This window comes from Anopheles nili, chromosome 2, assembly GCF_943737925.1.
Source record: "Anopheles nili chromosome 2, idAnoNiliSN_F5_01, whole genome shotgun sequence".
NCBI lineage: Eukaryota > Metazoa > Arthropoda > Insecta > Diptera > Culicidae > Anopheles > Anopheles nili.
Window position 1 is genome coordinate 69750968 of NC_071291.1, and position 13155 is coordinate 69764122.

Here is a 13155-nt window from a genome sequence, read left to right on the forward strand (position 1 = left end):
ACCGACCTTCCCGGGTGGTGAACTTCCCCAAACCCAATCACATACTGTGGCCGCTTGCCGCACGCCTTCCACGCTTATGGCTAGTTATCCGGGCCCAGAGCGAGCGAACGAGCGTACCAGGACGAGAGTGGATCCTCTTTCCGTGCTCTATTTACGGTTTGGTAATAAAACTAAATACCGTTCATCTATGTAAATCTTCTTAACTAACCAAGCGCCGGCGAGCGAGCGAACGAACAGGGGATGGAAAACGCACGGTTCAGTGTGAAAGGACCTTCTCGGAGCTATAAATCCGGCTCGAAGGACCAAAACCCGGGCTCTTCTTCCCGTCCAGCTACAGCCGGCATCACTTCCGTCCCGTTTGTCAATGTTTAATTACACTTCCGCCGCATACGCACACAACCGAACGGATGGAACCGGGCGAGTCCTGGCTCGGGTATGTAACGCGCGTTCCCTTCAAAGGTTCGAGCGAACCCTTTTTCCGAGTGGAATTTACTTTTGAGCGCATGGGAGAGCGTGGAAATGGTGGGCGCATAACGATAGTGTTTTAGATAAATAGGCCCGCTTAGAGCATCCTCCACGATTCCCTGATGTCTTGATACGTGGAACTATACGGCGATCAGTGGCTGCCTTTTCTCGGCTTCGGCATCTCGGATGCGGCACAACACACCTAATTACCGGCACATAAGCGAGTGTCGAGCAGTTGAGCAGAATCGTCTGTCTTTCTCACACCAAGCATGCCATCTCGCTCATGCCGGCTCGAGAGGAGAAGTATATATATTTCGAAGCGATTATTAAACAACTGTCCCGCTGACTGCTGCTGGAGGCTGTCGTCGATTTGTGACTCTGGTTTCGAGCATGTGCTCCTGGTGCTGCTCCGATCGAGTCAATACTTCCACTCGGGTCAGCTCGTTCGTGTTGGCAAAACTATCGCAAATGCAGCCATCGTGCAAGGAGTGCCTTCAATTTAGCATGGTATCCTGCCACCGCATAGGGCACTCCCAAAAAAGCCGAATATTTCTACCCAAATACCCATACGTGTTGATAGGATAATGCGATTTCCTCACCTTATTTTTACAAAGGGATGAGTTTAAGGGGTGATTAAAAGAAACACGCGCAAAAACAAAATTCCAGTAGATTTACGGTACCAAAAACAGATGAGACGTGGTTTTTTTTTTGTGTGGAAGATGCCAAGGTAGAATCGTAAGAATACACCGCGCCTCCTGGAGCGAGCTTCTCTCAGGAGCACATGATGGTGAGGAGCACGTCCAGAGAAATTTCACTCCGATTACAATAATAAGCATATTTTGCGCACTAGAGCGTATAGGTGAGGATGGGAGTTTTAGATGGATCTCAGTACGGGCTGAGTTTTGAAAAAGTTTAGTTAAAACGTTTTAGTTTAGAAAACAACTAACGAAACCTGTTTAGCTTCGACCAGGGCAGAAGCACAATCGGCAGGATCCCACCATCATAATCCGTCGAGTCCTGGGAGCGTTTCGTAGATGGGAGTATATAATCGATTCTAAAGGCTCGCCCGATGCAAGGAAAAAGGCATCCATTCGCCCCCTCCTTAGCCGGTTCCTTAGCCGGTGCTAGGGGGTTTTCCACGAAAAACTAGGCCCGCTCTTATCGAAATTGTTTCCCAAAACGTAGCGCCTTCGGTCCTGCTCTCGTGCGTTCGTGCATGGTCGGGTGATGACCGTCAGCATAATTCGGGACACATACACATAAATTGTCGGCTCGTTATCATAAATAGCGTAGTTTGGGAGTGTTCCTAATGATGTGCTGCCACGCAGGCGGTTGCCTTATTTATCTTTTTCGCCCTCGAACTCCACACACACACCCATACCCACATCCGGACGCTCCTTCCGTGTTCGTTAGAAGGGTTTTTATGGTGAATCGGCCTTGGAAAACTATCTCCACATCCGAGTGGGCTCCAACCGGGGCTTCACTGCCGTCTGGTTCGTTTTAATCGAACGAAACATTCTCTCACCCCCATGACAAACACAACACGAAGCAGCAGCGCATGCAACAGGTTTCGATCGATGCTAGAGAAGGGTTCGTTTTCTTTGCTTTAACTATTCCACATCCAGCAGTAACAGGAGACCAGACCCCGGGCTGGACGGTACCACCGGCAGCTAGTTTATCCAACCCGGCGCCACAAGTACGGTTGTGAGCGCGCGCGCTCGTCCTGCTCTTGTATACAAGCCCCAACACGCGAGGGCTCGTGTGTGAGTGTAAACATAGTTTCGAAAGGACGAAAGAGACGCCGACGAAGGGGTTTATCGAGTTGCGGCCGGATGAGGAGTAAAACGAGCTGTAAATTCATCGGCTTTCGGTTCCCGGTAATCGGCTGGTGGGAGGAACAAATGAACAAAAATAAATTTCCTCACACGCAGATCAAGACAAACGGTGGAAGGCGCCTCACGAAAGCTCGTGCGCCGTGTGTTGACGGTTGCATAACTTTCGGGCGCGCCCGAGAGCCGGCCGAAGCACGGCAAATGATATTTTATTCAGCACATATTTATTACCTCTGCCGAAGGGTTTACAATCAGGTGGAATGTTTGCCGAGAAGCAATTGTTTGCGTTTTGTTACGTTTCACTTCCCGAACCGGGTGCAGAGTCGGTGGATAAATTTATAATGCTTCCAATATCGCATTTCCCAGCGATTGCCGGCCGGAGCGGCACGAAATCATCGGACGCGTCTGTAGCAAAGGAAGCCGTACAACAAATCTACAAAATGCATACAATGTATGGCAGCTTACAGACTGCAGCAGCTACTTACCAAAAAAGCAAAAAGCGGTGCTTTTTGAAACAAATATAAATAATAATCCCACAGCGAAGGTTTAACACCTCAACCAAAGCCATTAAACACTGCCTCGTGGCGTATCCTTCCAGACCAAGAGACAGCTTGTCCGCTTTCTTCGGCTCAACTATTTCGATAAGCGTTCCTTCGGGCTTTCAGTGAAACAATGCAGCTCCCGGTAGCGTAACGGTCGGCCCCCACGGTGGCAGCATAGTTGTCCACCTCCTTCCCGAGAGTCCGGAAAAGAAGACTGGCGCTAGGAAAAACTTCGAGCAGCCGGAACGAAGCGTGAACTGGGTGGAACCGGCCGGAACGCGGCCGAGGGATGATGAGCTGCGCCAACCCGACAACAGTAATAAAATGCGTAACAAGTATTTTGGCGCCACCACGTCCGGATATGTCCCCGCGCTCGTGACACCCGCAACCCAGCCCTCGGAGCATTCCCATCCTGCTGGAGCCAGGGATCTGCTTCGTATGTAGATGAGCGATACCAATTACTTGTCATCATACTCGGTTCAAATATTATGCCGTACTTTGTGCGCTCTCGCTCGGAGACGGCAGGACGAGCAAACCCTGGGGAGGACGCAGGACACTAACGAACATGTTTAAAGCGCACACCCCCGTCACAGAGCACTATCATTTGCATTTTATGACGCTTCCCAGCTGCAGTGCGTTTTGGCCGTCCCGTCGTGACGCCAGCAGGATTCCTCCGGCTCGGGGAGAGTCCGCAGTCGCATCAGCACGACATCAGGGGTCAGATGGGAAAAGGTCCCGCCATTTGCATCCCCGGACTCGGGCGCCATTTTTTTTTTGCTGTAGTTCCAGCTCTCTTGCACACACTCAAGCACGCAGGACGGCAGGCAGTGGGGGAGTTGGAGCAATTTTTCACTTTCTTTTCATTAAACGCAAAATCAAACAAACGGACGCCGGCCTGTCCGGAGCGCTTCTCGATGACGTACGTTATCTGGCCCGTCCGATGGATGGACGTCTTCATTAGCCGTGACGGTGACGCACGCACACAAAACTGGCCGCTAGGACAATGGGGCAGATGGTTCAGGCATTGGCGATTAAAAAATGGCCTTTGTTTCCGAGCCGAGTCAAGTTTCTGCGTGACGTCGTTTGATGAAACGCCGCCATTAAGCGTGTCGCTGGTGTGAGGAACGTTGGGGTTGGCAAAACGCAGGGGTTGTAAAGTGTGAGAGCAACAATTTCGAAACCTTTCTAAAGGTTTGAGAAAAAAAAGCTTGTACAAAATACATATAGAAACGTACTGTAAACGCTGTTTACGAAATTAAAACATATCCTTGAAACCAATCGAGCGAAAAATTTTGATGGGATGTCACTGAAAATCCCGAATGGAACAAATTTACATAAGCTTACGAAACGTCAAATTCGTCAAACTGTCGTTCGAGATGAGCATCCAACAATAGCCGAGAAACCCTATAAAAACGCACGCTATCTAAGCACGTGAGAAGAGGGCGTGTAGAGTAGAAAAAAGGATAACAACCTAACTACTCCCACCCGAACGGTCCATTCGGTTGCGCATCCATTTCCAGCTTTCCGGAAAGGCCCATGCAGCGAACGCATCCGAGGGGGCGTACTCATTATTCGATTACGTTCGACCACCCACCGGGCAGGGATCTGGCGCCCGGCGTCGCTTTATCGGGTTCCAAAGGGGAGGAAACTCTATATCGCACGTCGATAGCGACGACCCACCGTGGTGGCCTGCTGTTGATGCGATTGTTTGCAAGCGAGAGCCAACACAAACACGAGACCACCGAGACTGAGGCCACCGATAAGGAAACCCTGGGCGCTCGCCCAGCAGGAAACAACCGGAGCGGAGTGCAATGGAATGGAAACGATGAAAAACGCCTCGGCCCCGCGTGTTGGTGGGGGTGCCGATATAAGTAGGCGGAAATGGCGTGCCTGCGCCGATAGCCACTTCCAGCCAAATGGTGGTCATTTGATACGGCCGCCCCTCCGGGGGCTTCCGGCGGTGGGAAAGTGCTTCCTTCCATGCCGGGGCTGCCGGAAGTTGTCGATCCATCCATCACGGGGACGCACCGTCAGGACGCGTTGCCCGGCGGATATATTTCCATCCCGCCTATTAAACACTTCGGGCCCCCGACTAATGGTGGCTACCGGCCGGTTCGGTAGGGCGCAAATGGATTAAAGTAACTTCTTCTCGCTTGTCCACACCCGCCGGTCCGAGCGCTAGTCCGGGGGGATAATATTTCAGCCCTTGTTTGACTTGGATCGAGTGCGCTAAAAGGGGCGTTTTGTCATGTTCCGTGTATATATGTGGCTTAAATCGTTGTGCCGGTGTGTTACATCACGTCATTAACGGAAAAACAACCTGAATTTGGAGGTCAAACATCTACAATATGTTGCGAAATCATGCGTAGCTTCGTTTACTAAAAGGTGACAGCTAGGGAGTATCGCAACACTAGCGCCATCTAACGCGAAACCCCAAAAGCTCACGGAAGTCTTCAAAACACGTCTTGGCAACTATCGAAGGAGGCATTGATGTCCTTACAGTCCTTCACTGCGCTAAACACACCAATACTACCACGCACAATTAATCATCCCTTCGCTTTACGTTCCCCGGCAATGCCGAATGCTGGCTGAGGGACATATTTCATTTTATTTCCCATCCGCCCGGGGCACGGTCTCAGCGCAATTTCCTTAATTGAGTTGTATCGCACTTGTAAAAGCCTTGCCCACCCACCTTCCAGACGCCGGTTGACAGTTTATTGCCGCTTTGTGTGGCTCTAAATTTTTCCCATAATAATTCTTTAATCCCTCCAGCGAGAAATGGCCTTCGCCCATAGATCATGGCCGCGGGGAGGACACTGTTGCTCGGGGCAACCTCTGGCCTCCCACCCCGGGCCACCAGGAAGCTCGGATCGTATCTAGGCGCTCTGTTTTGGAGCTTTATATCTCGCCCGCCATCGGTTAAAAACAAAAAGTCAAAGGGCACCGGTCGGGACAATCGCTCTTCGCACCCAAAACACCACCATTTGTCTTCGGTGGAATGTTTTTCGCCATGTACTACACCCATCTTGCCACGCGCACGTGTGCGTGTGTGTGTTTAAGGGAGGCTTTCCTTCGGCCCTTCTTCAAATAGCATCAATATTAAACCTTCCCATATGCGGTGCTCGAATTGAAATTTATCGCCAGCGCTTGAATTTTTCGGCCAACCCTCGAGAGCCTCCTTTGCTCAACGGACGGAGGTAGGCGGGTCTTTAAAATAATTGTCCCAAGCCTGCGGAAAACACATAAACAACTATTTGTAATAAATACGACAGCGGCGGCCTTTTGTCATCCGTCCCTTTTTGCCGTGTGGCGAGGGATTTTGTTTTTCGGTAGTTTCCTTCCCGAAAAAAGGATTAGCACCTTGATGCGCCATAAATTTTGCTTTTCCCTCGAAATGCTCCACCCGGGCCAGGCTGGCAGGTGGTTGAGATTTCGCTTAGACATCGGCCGATGGCTTTTCACCGCTTGACGAGGGTCCTTACTGGGAAGGAAAAATCATCGAACGCAAAACCGTCGAAACCAACCCGATCGTGCGATTGTCAATCGCTTAGGCCCCTAAGCTTTCGCTGACAGCGGGGCGCACGTTGGTTTAACTATATTTTAAGTTGTGCGGGGAAAAAAATATAAATCGTTTACCGATCCGCCGACAGTGGGTGATGTGTGTAATAAATTTTCCACTCAACGAACGCGATTGTTCGCATGTCCCGGCTGGCAGTGCTCGTGCATTTAATTTTTTTCCTCCGCTGGTTCCTTTAGATCCTTCAATTATTTATCCTTCTGAGCGTGACGCATGCAGGATGGGGAGAAGAAAAAAAAATGAGTCCTAGGACACCCACTCTCCACTTGGCCGTCCGTCAACCCAGGTACCCACCGTTCGTGTACACCGCGGCGCTGACAAGATGTCCTGAATGAGGAAGACATGTTTTGACAGCTAATCCCTCGTCCTCCGATGCGCTCGTCGGTTCTTTTCTCTCTTTCTTTCATTGCTCTCCTCCACCATGGCCACGTTCCAATTCGCTATTTCGCGCATTGTAATGGTCCACAACAGCGGAATGTGATGGTTTTTCCAACTATTTTCCTTTACGCTGCTTCTGTGCGCTTGTGTGTTTCTTTTTTTTTATTTGCTTCGTTGCCAGCGCCCTACCAAGCCGCCGTTGCTGGTTCATGGGGGTTTTCCGTACAGGCGGGCGCGTGGGCATTTTTTTTGTTGTAGTTGTTGGTGCCGCATCTTCTTCTCTCTTCTTGCGAGCAATTATTGTCAGCCACAAGAAACATGTCTTCGCTTTCAGAACCATTCAAGGCGCTCGGCTGTGCGTTTCCTTGACGGGTCGGCCTTGGCATTTTCCCTCGTTCTGTGGGGCTATTTTCCACGCATGGGGAGGCAACAGGCATGGCCACACACCTCAGACTCCAGACCGATTGTTGCTCAGAACTCATATCGCCCCTGGTAGGCCATCCGTCAAGGGCGAGGAGCGTTTTTCCACCGACTTCACCACGAAACACTCACACCTTATGGTTGTGGGTCTTTTGTTTTTTTCTCTCCCTGAATTTTAACACATTTTTCGTACGGAGATGGGGGCGCATTACTGCCATCCTCTTTTCCTCCAGGACCTGGTGTGGACCCGCCCCGTGGTGCGGAGAGTGCAGTGCACGAAACATATGTGGTAAAGGCACGAAAGAGAAAAGAAAAACACAATCTCCACCGGAGAAAGGTGAAATGTCACTCGAAATTTCCTGCCCTCGATTGTCCCGCCGACGACGCCTTTTGTGGCAAGCGGCCAAGGAGCAAATGGCGCACCGCAGCGCAAGAGTAAAAACGTGCCCCGAAACAGCCGCCAGACACCGGCACGATGGTGAGAGTAAAACTTTACCGCCTAACATGTTCTGTATGTGCTTTTTCCTGCGTTTCTTTTTTGTCTCCCGGAAAACCCACCATTCACACCTTCCATTCCATCCAGCGACCTGCGGGAGGCGGATGATTCGTGTCGCAAAAGTAGTGTCGAAATAAAGTGCACTACGGGCAACTTTGTGCCCGAGGAGGCGAACAAATCCCAACCCGCGCGACAAAACCACAACCCGTTGGGGCGAACTTTGGCAGCAATTGAAACACACATTCTGTCGCGCTGGCAGCGAAGCTCATTTTCCTTATTTTAATGAACTGCTGACACCGCTGGGGAAGTGTTTTGAAGTGCCTCAAAACAAGCAGACCACCGGCCAGAGCTGAGTGCATTATCAGCGCGAAGGTAGAGCGGCTTCGTTGCCACTAAACACCGGCTAAAAATTGAGCATTTACAACCGTTTACAGTGTGCGGGAAGCAATTCATTATCCTCGTGCCCGCGTGTTGTTTTATTGCGACAAATCAACCCCGCGTTTACGAGGCACTTTCTCCGGGGTCTGCTTAAGCTTAATGATCAAACCCTGGCTCGAGGCGGTTCGTCTTTCCACTCCGCTTCCCGAAGGACCCCCCGGGTGCAGCCCTCCGATAATGATGATGATAACGATGAAAATTCTAATGAAATACTTTCCCTCCCGAAAGAGTCATAACGCTAACGGAGCGTTACGAAGGCAAGGCACTTTCAGCCGCCCTACAACGATGGCTTAGCGGTAGTATGTGAAGAAAGCGCCCGTTAGTCCGTGCGACTGATGTCGACGAGAGACACGCGTTGCAGCCATTTAGGCGCACTGCGGTGACGGAACTGTTCCACGGTTCCAAGAGAGATGGCCTTGTAAGATCGGCGCACGGAGCAGCAGCAGGCAGTAAATTACAATATGCATATACATATTTTTTACCACTCCACTGCTGGCTCTATAAACCATCCCGCGCCCCTTGTAAATGCCTTCGCCCTATCGGAGGACATTTTGCATGAATTTTTATTATTACTTTTTATTACATCTGTTTTCTACGTCGCTCTGCTCAACCTGCACGGCAGTTCTCCCAGCGGTAATGTCACCAGGGCTGCTTTTTCATTTTTCCTCTTCACGTAAGAAAACTTGCCACCCTGCCGCTGCGGGCATATTTCTCACCCACAAAAAAAGGGACAGAAAACCCATAATCAAAAGTGGGCGTCGATGCAAAGAAAATGATTGTTGTGTTGTGGATTTTCATTCGCCCTCTACTGCCGCTCGGTTGCCTGCTGTTGATTACAGGGCGGCCAGGAATATAATTCAAGCCCGCAAAAGCCGATTCACAGTTCGTTCGATGGCCGTCTCAGCCGCATCGGGGCGTGCTGTATAAAATATGTCATCCTCCGGCGACTGGAAAGGCAAAAATCAAAGCCTTCTTTTCGCCGAGATCCCGGGTGGGTGACAAAAGCACACACAAACACACACCCTTAAACTCTCTCGCTCGCGACACGATAATATGCCGTGGCATCATTATCATTAGCGCCGGGCCCGCCATCTCTTCTACCAATGGTCTGGACTATCGACGGCGGTAAAGTTGTGACGACAATGACGACAACGGTCCTGGCGCGAGTTTCCCGTTTCCACGCTGGAAGATGCGATGCATTGCGAGACCTTTTGCCGTCCTCGCGCTCAAATGCGATGACGCCGGTATTAATCTTCGCACACTTCCTCCGGCAGGATCCGTGGCAGCATCCTTGCCGGTGAACGGACGCGGATGGATGAGCGGTAATGTTTAGCGGCATTAAAACCGGCTACAAACGGGGGGCTGGCTTCGGAGCGATTTGCATGCTAAAGCGCGCCCCATTTATGGCATCCTCGGTGTCGTCGTCGTTGGGGTTGTGGGTGCTGTGGCGTTTGCTTGCGGGCGCTAAATATGAAGCACCGCCATTTAATGCAACGTACCACACCACCCACGCGAAGGGTGGCCACAACCGTGACAAGGCCGTATCTTTGCGCCAAACGCCCGGAAACTATACGCATTTACTCAGCATCATCCATCGGTGGGTGTGTTTTTATTTTCTTCCTTTTTCCCTCATTTCCATCGCATCAAGCAACTGAAGGAGGTTCCGAGCGCATCCCTTTTGCGGGCTGTGAAATGGAAATCTTACGCGCGTTAAAGCGACTGAGCTTGGTGGTTTCCACCCCCAAATCCTGGTGCTGAGGTTAGTAACTGATTCCATCGCCGGATTAGCAGACCGGCACGATCTTTACGCGAATAAACATACTTGATGGGTCGCGTTGCACGGCCATTCTCGTTAGTCTCTCCACCTTCACGCAGGGGGTGAATTGGATTCGAAAATCCGCACCAATTCTGCACCTCGGAAATGGAAACCCGAGATTTAGCGCCCCCCGGTTTCGAAGGGAATTGCATCGTAAACGATGCCCGCCGGTTCCGGTTTGCGTGTAGCAGAACGCCAACCCCTGGTCGTAATGGACCACTCGTCCATTGCTGCAGCTAATGGCAGGATCGGAAGGGACCCATCCCTGGCACGCGCTTGAATTTGCAATTTCCTTACTGTTTTTTTTTTCGAGCAGCAAGAACGCGACCGAACAGCATTAAGAACAGCGGAAACCGAACGAAACCGACCGTGGTAATGGTATCACGTCTGGGAGATTAATAAAGGCAACACTCGGATACAACCGGGCTAAAAGGGCAACGTTGCAGGTCAATAAAACAAAAAGCCCCACCACGTCCGGTTTTGCGGGGCGTAAATGTCACCAAGCGACATGCACGCCAACCGGAAACGGATCACTTTCTGGTGCCACGGGAAAATCAACTGCTAAAAGTCACCGGTCAACAACGCAAAACTGCAATAAACAAAAACGAAGAGGATCTAAAGCAAAACCGCACTCCTTCCTGGCTGGCACACGCGACTCTTACCGGACCGGATCCTTGTGGCGTGCCAGAATTGATGGGATCGCTCAAACAATCCTTGTACAGTTGGGGGAGGTTATTCTTTTTTCCACCCCCCCGATGCTCGTCACGGTCAGCTCGGATGCCTCCATCCGCATGGTCCCATCGTGGAAAACGGGTGATGGAATTAAAAGGATTGACATTTGCCATTAAAGGCAGCGGCGAATGGATGACTCAACAATGGAAGGGACCAAAGGGCAGGGGGGTGGGGGGGGGTGTGAAAGGTGAGTGGAAAGGAAGGACGAAACCGGTACACAATCGTAAAAGATATATTTCACTCCCTTCACCACCGGCTCATGTACATCCTTCCGACACACGAGTAGATGTCGGACATATCCTGTTTGGTGTTGGCATTATCTCTCGCGTCTAAAACCGTGCTCGGGTGGGGGAGGCAAAAAAACACCCCGGCGGGGGTGTTTAAATTACACCCACCCTCTCCATCGGTAGAAGGTGTTGAGAAAAAGCGAGGAAAAAAAAGGTTAATTTCACACCCCTCTGGGGTGGATGTGACGAACGCAACGATCGCTGTCAGTGACTCGCCAGCGGCCATAAATCTTGTACACATCTTTTTTGTTTTGTCAACCACCCATGTCCTTGCTGCCCATTTGCGGTCGCTTTTCCGGCGCACATGACACGGCAACGTGCCAACGTGCCGAAGCGCGTTTCGGGATGAACCGATCGAGCGATCACGCGCGGCCACGCCATTTTCCGCAAATCTAATAACAAGAAAATCCCCTCCCAAGGCCTGCGTCAACGCCGGGCGGTCATATATCTGGCGGTTCTGCCAGTGTGACGCAGGTCAACCTGGAAGAGCCTGAACGACACTTGTTGCTTTTGTTGGCTGCCACTACAGGTGGTGTAGCGTTTAGGTACAATATTACATGTCGCTTTTGCCGTGATTTAAGGCCCCCCCTTGGGAGGGAAGCTTTTTACAATTCATTTCCTCGCTTGATGGTGGCTTTTTTTTTTCGTGCTCCTTTTTTTGCCTCTCTCAATGACTGACAACGGGGTCGGCTCGTGTGGCCTGCCACGTGCGGGCGACATTCGAAGCGCCTTCGGGTGCCCTTTCTGGGACGTTTACATCCATCTGCGGCTGACGGGGAACCGGTTGGAGCGTATCGTTTTGAAAAGGAAATTGATATTCACCCTTCTCTAGCCGTGAGTGAGCGAAAGGATTACGTTTCGGCTTCATTTATGCCACCCTTTGCGTGCTTTGCTTTTGTGGCGGGGAAATTTGAGCCTATTTAAAAGGCGGCCCGGAAAACCACCGGGAAAGATGGAGCGCGAAATGCAGGAAAACTTGGGAAATTCGCATACCACTCATTGCAGCACCGGCACCAGTGACTGATGTACGAGAGCGCCGAATTTTCCCATTTCCATGGCCCACTACGTCAGCATAGCGTACGGAAAAGGATAGCAAAGTGCTTTTCAGCGAATGCTACAAGAAAGCAATTAAAGTGCCTTGCCGCGTTGACCAGGAACCACTTCGGGCACATCAATATAGGAAGGTCGTGTCTCAGCATCATGCCAGCAGGAACGCCGATAGCTCCCACGGGAGTCGGGAAAACGCGTCGTCCTGGCCGGGCGCAAGGTGGAAATGCAACCGCGGCGAGGCACCAGGATGATAATATTACATTATATATTAATTATTGTTATTAGTAGCAAATTGCTTCGGTCGCCTCGGTCGCTCGGGCCGATATGCAGGCCAAAGACTCCCCCACCACGGCCACCACACCCGCTCCCCCCCCCCTCCATTTCCGTAATGGAAAATGCGCTTACGGTGGAAGATTTTCGCCCCGAAATCTAATTACAGTCGATATGGAACGCGCAGAAATTAAAATTCGATTTCCACGTTGACACGGGCCCTCGGGGAAAATCCGATTCTTGGTACTGGTTTGCCTCAATATGGCCGGTGGCCATCAGGAGCGCCCAGTCTAGGCCAGCGGGTCGGGGGTTTTACTTCGCTCGATTATTAAAATAATATTCGTCGAGCAGGGGCAATATGCCAATTATGAGTCGCAGTTTGCGGGCGCCATTTCATCGCCAGTCGGCCCCGTTATGCGAGCAATTGCACCGAAATAGGTCGAAAGGTGAGATTGACCTTTTAATTTCGTGCTATAAAATTTTAGCAATGGAAAAGATCGACTTGGAAGGACCATTTGAAGCTCGTGAGTAGAACTCTCTCTCCTCGACAATGTTAAATGGGTAGCTGATATGTTTCCAGGTGACAATTGATCGTACATATTTCTTCGCAACACCCAAGGTTCCTTTCATTCATTAGCTTCGTTTTCGTTTACAAGCAGTGTGCAAATTTCCCTTTGTGAAAAAACCCCCAAAAGCTCCCCATACAGAGAGACAGAGACAGAGTGAGACAGAGAAAGAAAATCCAAGTAGGCGAGTGGCGAGTTTGGAACTGCAAATCGTACACCCATTTCGAAACAATTACGCAAAAGCCACCTTACCGCCCGGTTGCCGGTTGCGAAAGAACTTTTGCAG